This window comes from Balearica regulorum, chromosome 18 (genome assembly GCF_011004875.1).
Source record: "Balearica regulorum gibbericeps isolate bBalReg1 chromosome 18, bBalReg1.pri, whole genome shotgun sequence".
NCBI classification, from domain to species: Eukaryota; Metazoa; Chordata; class Aves; order Gruiformes; family Gruidae; genus Balearica; species Balearica regulorum.
In genome coordinates, this window is record NC_046201.1 from 13,530,830 (window position 1) to 13,539,878 (window position 9,049).

Genomic DNA, 9,049 nt, shown 5'->3' on the forward strand with positions numbered 1-9,049 from the left:
CTGGCTATCTGGTGGCGCATCACCGTCATTGTCTCCTGCTGGAGCTGTTCTGCTTTACGCAACTGATTTGCCCTTCAGGAGCAGCAGGGACTTGTATCCTTCCCTCGGCATCTCAGATGGATGCAGAGAGCAATTAAGGAATCATTTAGGCTGACCACCAAGGAAATATATCTAACAACATAACATAATGAGGCTGTTGACAGATTTCCTGAGGATGCAAAAGGAACTTTTCTGCAATGTAAAAAGTTAGTTCAGAAAATGTCACTGGAAAATTCTGATACATATCCTGTCAGTAACTTCACTGACACTGGGACTCAGAAAATCCTAATGTAATTCAGTGGGCTGTCTTAACCTTGAAAAGTCTAATGCTGAAAGTGAACAGGTTTATACAAATTCCATACCAGTATATTTCCATTTACAGCACTGAAATCTTCCCAGAAGTGGGATTTGTGCATCTGTCACAGATGAGTGTCAGCCTAGGAAGATATCACCTCGTTGCTCTCTTTTTTAGGATACAGTTGTTGCTAGTGCGAATATTATGCACCTAATCCTGATTTTCCTTCCCTCCCCTCCCCCTTTTGCCGCTTGCTCTCTTTTCTTCTTTGTCTTACCCGGAGGCGTCTTAGCTTGCCCACCCCACTCCCCTGCTCTGTAACAGGAGCTCCTCAGCTGCTTTAGTGGGTGATAGAAAGGGCATCCTGAATGTCACCTCCTCGGCCAGCTCTTCTGCTGGGAACATGAGGAATCTGAGTAATGGCACAACTCTGATACTTGCGAAGAGCTGCTCAGCCCCGAATAAAAGTTTGCTGCTTTACCTGCCTCTCCACTGCTCTGTTAGCTGGGCTGTGCCGCTCTTGAGTCTCACTCGCTGTCATTTTGCTGAAAGGTGGTAAGAAAGTTGTTGTCCTTGTAAGGCAGACTGTATAGCCATCAGTCATAAAAAAATGCAGATGAAACAGAACATCAGCTTCTCTGTCCATACGATGACTCTGAGCCATACATAAACTATACCCTATAGAAATTCAGTCTCTGAAAGGAGGACCAGTATTAGGAGATAGGAAGGCTACCAGAATAGTGAGTAGTTGCCTCCAAACGTCAAGTCAGTGCTTACTGGTGGCCACAAAAGGCAAACAGAGTATCAGGAATTACCAGGATCAACTAAGAACAAACCAGAAATCATTGTACCAGGCACACAAACCACCTGCTATCTGCAGTTTTGGCCTATGCAGTTAGGAAGGGTACAGAGAAAGATGACAAAATTGATGGGAGCACTGGAGAGATAAGCTGTCTGGACTATGATGTTTCACTTTGGGAAAGGAACAACCAGGTGGGAAGATCATATGCTTACATAATATTATAAATATTATTAAAAATAAAGTGCAAAAAAAAAAAGGAAAAAGTGAAATTGGATTTTCACCCAGCATCCAAGGTACACTCATGCACAAAATACCAGCTGGACCTTTACTCTAGGCTGATATGGCTGTCTGCTTATTCTCAAATTTATGAGACTATCTCTGCCTGATGCTTTTTTTCTGTTCCAGCTTTCTCACAGCTAAGCAAGCCTTACAGATCCTCATTGTTTTCAGCTGGGAGATGGGCACACAGCTGCTGTCTCATATCCTCTCAAATGGGCTGAGGCTACGTTTTGCATAGCAGCTGGAAAAGCAGATTATTTGGGAGTAAAATTCTCTGAAGACCTGGGGAAAGGGAAGGAAGGGAATAAAACAAAACCCTGCTGTTTAAGAAAAGCCTGCTGTAGTCAGCAGAGTTCAGAAGCAGGGGATAATAATCACACAATGATCACAGCAAAATGGCTTTACCTATGCCAGAGCTCTGCAAGGCCAGATTACCACTGCAGGAAGGCATACTGGAACAATGGGTAGTGCTAAATAGCTGCTCCCAGAAACCAGAGAGACAGCTTTTCCCCACCTACCCCACCAGCTGCAAGCCTGGAAAGTCAGAGGTCTTCCTACACTTACCTGTTCAAGCTCAGCCACTTCCACCTCCCTCTGCAGGAACAGGCTGGTCCCAATGGCTGGCATCAAAATTGCTAAAGAAACCCTTACCTCAAGTGCTGTTTGTCAGATAACAGGTAGCAATGCAAGGGCGAAGATAGCTTGAAACAGCATCAAACTCTTTAATTTGGAAGCATCCTAGTGCTATAGCACCTGTCTGAGGGAGTTTTGTCAAACAAAATAAAAGAAAGGGAAACTGGTGTTTGTTGTGAATGGGCTTGCTGTGCAATCATTTTCCTTCCTAGTGGTATCTAGACAAGATGATCTTCCTCTGGAGATTTTGAGGGAATATATGCTTATTCCTCTGAAAATAAGTAACAGATGCAGCAGATGGACAAAAAATTGTGAATTTCTCAACACCAGGTCATATTTGGTCATTATAAATGAGAGGAGCCTAACTTCAGAAGCAAAACCGCTTGTCATCAAGTCAGTCACCTGTGTGACGCTGTTTAGAGACAGTGGTAACACATCAAACATTGATGGGTATGTAAACACCAAACAGATGCATATAAATTCTATGTTATGGAATATTTACAGTGTTTCATGAGGGTCTGGAGCCCAGTCACCCAGCAAGCTGATTAGGTTGAAGCAGGGCAGAGTAATCACCAGTAATTACCTACCACATACAGGGTTGACTTTGTTTAACCTTAGCTTTGATGTGTGCTCAGAGAATAGCTCATCCATGCAGACATTCCTGGTCCCTCCCAGGCCCTGAGCACCTGAGGAGCAGCAGCTGAAGTGACCTGTCCCCAGGCACAGGAGACATTGCTATCTGAGTAGGCACCTGAGCCTGCTCTCCAGGCCATCAACCCTCAGGAGGAGATTTCCTACCAGAGCAGAAGCTGAGCAGCTCTGAACCCACTCCGGCCTCCCAGGACTCACTAGCAGGGTATGCATGGGGATGCCTGTTAAAAGGGATGTCTGCTGTATCCCATGAGCATTACAGGAGCCATGCAGGGGGACAAGTAGGTCACTGAGACCTGTGAAGGCCAAAGGCTTCTTAGGCTTCATAGAGAAATAGTAGGAACGTGCTTGTGCTTCTGTCTCCCATTATTGGCAGTGACACAGAAAATACATAGCTGTTTTCAGTATGGTTTCCCATGTCTGCCTTACTTGGTTTTGCTCCACTCACATAACATTTTTCACCACCTTGAGGTGGTTTGTGCTCTAGCAGGCTTCACGATATGGATGGGACATTGTGTGAAGGGTGGGTATCTGGGGAGACTGGGATGATGAGAAATGCCTCAGGTATGAGAAGCTACATGTTCTTTTGATCTCACCTAGGACAGCCATTCACAGAATCACACACAATCACAGAATGGTTTGGGTTGGAAGGGGCCTTTAAAGATCACCTAGTCCACCCCCCCCGCCATTGGCAGGGAAATAGTGTAATCTTATTTCCTTCAATGTTATGTTATGGTCGGAAATAACACACACTGGTGATGTTAGCTGCTGTTCACTGTATCATACACATATTTTCTGAAAAATGGTACCTAGTGACTCAGAATGTAAAAGGTTTGTACCAGATCCATAAATTCCTGTAACAGGGCTAGGGAAATGCTTACCAGCATACAACTACCACCATGAACATGTCCAGCCTGTGATAACAAGAGGACCTTCCTATACTCTGCTTACTCTGCTGCTCCTCACCTGGTGGAATTTCTTTCTGATGTGATGTGATGCACTTTGCTGCCCCAGTAGCTCCACAGTTTTCTGACTGCCTGCACGTCACATTGTTCTTCAAGGACTGAAAGCTACTGAAGCCTACTGCTGCTGAGGACATTTAGATGACATACTTGAGAAGTGGTATTCTGGATTTGGTGTTCTGGAGGGATATGCTTTGACAAGTTGCATGGAATTAACTGTTTCCAAAAATGCAGTGAGATCAAAGATTCATCCTCAGCAGTCCACTTGAAAAAAGCTGTTTTTCAGGACTCCAGGAAAATTTCTGTTTCTTACAACAAGATGTGAAGCTGCAGATACCTTCTCTACTTAGGTTTGAGCAATTGTCTACTTTGGATGGATAGAGGGAACCTCTACATTAAAGCCACAGAAATGCTGTTGTGAAGGAACATTCGGAGGTCTTCAGTTCAGTCTCCCACTTCAAGCAGATCTATTGCCACTGTTGGTCAGAGAAATCATGGCTTTGATTAGCCAAGCTTTTCAGACACAAGCTTTCTGGGTAGCCTGTGCCATTTCTTCATTACTGAATAGTCAAGAATTTTCCTAATATCTAACTGCAGACTTTCAAGCAACCATTTGTGATCATTGCCCCTTGTTACATTGTCTGCTAGTCATGAAAAAAGCTTGGCACATTGTCTTAGTAACTGCCCCTCATGTACATTAGCCCTTTTTTCCTCAGACTAAGCATGCCCTCAAACTCTCTTCATAGCACAAGTTTTCTAAACCCTTTCCCATCTTGCTAGCCTTTTGCTGGACTCTCTCCCATTAGCTCACATCCCTTTTGAACTGGTGAGCCTAAAACTGGACAAACTGTTTCAGATGAGGACTTACCAGTGTCAAGCAAAAGGGATAATAGCTTCCTACAATCACCTGACTGCACTTCTAACACCACCTACTTCTTGGTTCATCCTGTTTGCAGTGAGAGCACTCATACTCATATCCATCATAACCCCAAAGTCCTTTTTCTTGGAGGGCAGTTTGTTCTAGTTAGAGGAGCAGAGGGCCTGAGAGTAGTTCCCAGGGTCAAACTCTGGGGATCACCAGACTCTAGTACAAGATTCCTTTTCCCTCTGCAAAACCTCCTGCCACACAGGTACATTCTCATTTTTCCAGTTCATGAACTTGACGATCCTGAAAATGCATGAAAGGGAGGTTCCTGCTAGCCAACATACAGCAGTCTGTAGGAACTTCCACTTCCTCTCTCTAGTTTGGCTGTGCTGCCTAGCTGAAAAATGCCTTCTCAGTCCTTGTCTCTCAGCTAACCACAGGGAGCAGGAGAAGAAAATACACATCTTAAGGCCTGGCAGAAAGGGAGGCAGCTGCCTGATCTCTGTCTCAAGAAGGATCTATTTTCAGCATGACTGAATCCTTTCTCCTTCATGGGGAATGTGCACCTTGCTGACACCGCATTGCTGTGCAGGACAGTCTGTATCCAGAGATGGCTTTCAGTCTGCCTCTTCTCTTTTAACTGTGCTGTGGTTTGCTTCTGGTCCCAGTGGAGTCCAGCCCTCCAGAGATGGAAATAGCATTGACAGAAAATTAATGGTTCTCAGGAAACCTTGCATTCTTCTTTTTGCATTGAGACATTTGCACTTTGTTCAACAGATCCCTTCCTGGACAGATTTCTCCTTGGCTGCACCTGGATATGGGAAACAGAGCAGAGTATTCCCTGATGTAACTTACTGGGATCTACAGAGTTAAACTACAGTGAAATCTGAATCATCTACTTCAGATTAGAGACTGCTTTTTCGTAAGAAGCTTTGTAAGAAGCCACTATGCCAGTGTCATATAAGTGATGCCGGGGTGGGATAGATGAGCTTTATAAATTAAAACAAATCCAAAGCAGATGCTCAGTAGCTAGAATCCTTTTCAGGGATGCTTATGCCCTGTGAACAAACACTTCATTTTTTGTGAGCTTTATGCCATACAATAAAACACTGAACGCTGGGTTATTCTCCCAACCTTTTTTGCATTTTCTCCTGCGTCCTCTTCCAGCCTCCACAAACTTAGTCCAATTGACAGGTGTCTTTTCCCCATAAGGCATTCACTGAGAGCTCATACACTACCTGGGTTCATAAGACATGCTGTCACAGCTGCCATTGCTTTAGCTCATAACTTCCTTCAAAAAGATATTTTAAAAACCTCTACCGAAAACACTAAATGAGAAGTTCTTGTTTTCCATATTTTATTTAGTTAATGTAAAAATGGAAAAAAGGAAATGGATCTGAATTTAGACTTTTCAAGTGAAAGTAGTCAATGTTTTAACATTTTATCTTCTTGTTCTGATTGTCTGAAACAATTTTTTTAATGCCTGGTTCTACCAGAGGAGTTGCTAGAATAGCCTTGATACTCAGTTTGAATGGCACTGGACTGTTTAATGCTGAATTCAGTCAGGCCCCTTCACCCCTGCTGGTCTCAGCCACCAGGATTATTTTTGTATTAAGTGCAGCTGATAGAAGAGTAGACACACTTGATGTCATCTATAAATGCTGCTTCATGGTGGAGGTAGTATTATTTAATGTAAGTTTTAGCTGAACTCAGTATGCAAATTGTTAGCATGAAGGCCACATCTCCATATACAATATTCTGGAGAATTTTGCTAGATTTCAATAATCCTTCAGACTCTTGAATGATTAATACCAAGCACCTTTCAGGGATTTCACTCCAAGACATTAAGCAAAGCCCACATACCCATAGTCACATTATGCTAATACTGGGGTTTATGCTGGTACTAAGGTATTAATACAGAGCTATTATATGTAGACATAGGTCAATACTTCTGATGAGCACAGAAATTCAAATTAAGGATCCACAGTAAAAAATAGTTGCTTCTCTGAACTTAAGCCTGCATATGCCCACAGAAGCCTTCGGCCAAACTAGGATGTCCTCCAAAATTTGATGCAGGGTTAGGTGGGACAGTATGTCCTGCAGCCCCTCTACACCCTAAGCAACCAGGCAGCATTCCCAGTCTTCCTTGTAGGATGTGTCTATCTGCAGTTTTCTGAGTTTTCTTGTGTAAATCCTGTATCATTCCTCTGTATGCAAGGTTGCTTTCCCTCCTAAGGAGGCGACCACAGACATAGCATGCCTGGACTGTCAGAACGCAAGGTCTGCAGTCTTAAACCAAGGAGCATAGATTGGCAGAAAGTGTCTTCCCTGTTGACTCTGGGGACCAGGAACCTGCTCCTTTCCATTTCAGTGGAATAGCTCTATAGCTGCCATTTCTTTGTGTCAAGAAATATGGTGATTCTTTCTGGTGATAGGAAAGCTGCCAGATTCACACCTTCAAGATAATGACTGTAGTTCTTCTACTGAACGGGGTCACAAGCTCCTACCCCTCAACCTTCAGGATGCCTATTTCTACATGGCTCTTATGATCCCAGATTGTAAACAGCTTCAGTCAGAGTGGGCCAGAACCACTATTAGAACCAGATCCTGCTGGCTGGTAGCCCAGCAAAGGGCCACTAAGATGACTGAGTGACTGGAATGGAGCATCTCTCCCGTCAGGAAAGGCTGAGAGAGCTGGGACTTTTGATACTGGAGAAATCTCAGTGGGATCTCATCAATGTATATAAATACCTGAGGTGCAAAGAGGACAAAGCCAGGCTTTCTTCAGTGGTTCCCTGTGACAGGACCAGAGGAAGTGGGCACTAATTGACACACAGGAGGTTCCCTCAGAACATCAGGAAACACTTTTTCACTGTGAGGGTGACTGAGCACTGGCACAGGTTGCCTGGAGCTGCTGTGAAGTCTCCATCCTTGGAGATATTCAAAAGCCACCTGGATAAAAGCCTCTCCTTCATTGCTATGCCCTGCTTCACAACCCTTTTCTGAGATTTGGACCACTTCCAAAACAGACTTCAGGTTTGGCTTACAGGAATTTACTAAATTCAATCCCCAAAGCACTGCTGAGTGACTGTCAACACCTGGAGACACCTCAACTCACTGGCCACTGTCCTTTCAAACCAGACCTTCCCCTGGCTCACTGCATGCCCAGAGCTGCCTGGCCACGTGCCTCCTGCCTGTCACACACCTGGGTCCACATCGTAGACAACACAACAGCAAAAACCCAGAAGAGCTCTACTGAGAAGACTGGCTTTGTCGTTGGCAGCTGGGAAGTCAGAGATTTTCAGTCCCCAACCTGAGGGGAGAAAACCCCCAGCGCTCATGCCCTGAGAGAGAGGCCTCAGGCATCCCTTGCTCTTCTCACGTGGTCTTCTAAACCCCTGGCTCTGAGCTGCCAAGACCTTTCTGCCCCCTCCTCGGCCAGGACCAATAGCCACTGGGCTGCTGGACACCACATGGCACCCCAGCACCCGGGGGACTCAGCTGCAAGAGCCCCTCAGAGCAACGCTTGCTGGGCCCAGGCTGGAGAGCACAGTTGTGCTCTGGGTCCCGCTGGAGGGAGGTGCCCCTGCCAGCACCCCTTGGTGCCTGCTCCCCAGAGAGGGAGGACTTCAGATGCAGCCCTGTGCTCACCATTTCCCACTGGCTGGCTCTGGGCTCCTCCTGGGCAGGGTGCAGGGTGTTTCCATCAGCCTCCCCATGGATCTGGATTTGGGCTCCAACAAAGTGGGCACTGCAGTGCTGCTGCCCTCCTTGGAATGGGCTTTACAAACACAGGACATTGCCTGATGCTGGATATTATGTCAGAGCCATGCACCATTTTTCTAACTTTGCCCATGTGTTATACACTGAGCTCTTTTAATAACCAAAACGCCAGTGGCCAGCGGAAGAATGTGTTTAAATCTGACACAATTTAAAGCAGATTGCATGACAGTGCCCTCTTCCTAAAACTAGATCAGGACTACCTGCAAATCCCCATTCCCCCCACTCCTTCAGCATTGTACAGTTATGCCTGTCACCCTCAATGCTATGGTAAAGGCATCACTATGTTTTTTGAGCTGTGCAAATGTGTAAATGTGCATGACATTTGTGATGAAATGGAAGTGCTGGACTGAGGATGTATTGTGTGCAGAGCATCTGGGACTGCATGCTGAGGTGATGTGTTTGTGCATATGTCCAATTATTTGTATAGGTATGGCTGACTGGAGGATTTTTCTATCAGTTGTAGGTAGGAAAAAAACCTGTGGGGGATGTTCCTAGATCAGAGTTACCTTTCCTAGGTTTATAGGCATGGGACCACCTGGATAAGCTAAGAAGTTGTCAGCAAAAGAAGGGAGCATCTCTTGCTCACTGGCACTGACCTGCAGATCAGAACTGTCAGCAGGTATAACCCCTCCCATAGAACAAGGGTCACAACAACATTTCTTGGAGAATCTTCCACTTATTTGCAATCTGAAGTGTGCACACATGAACATGCCTCTGTCTCTGTGTGTGTGTGCGTGCTT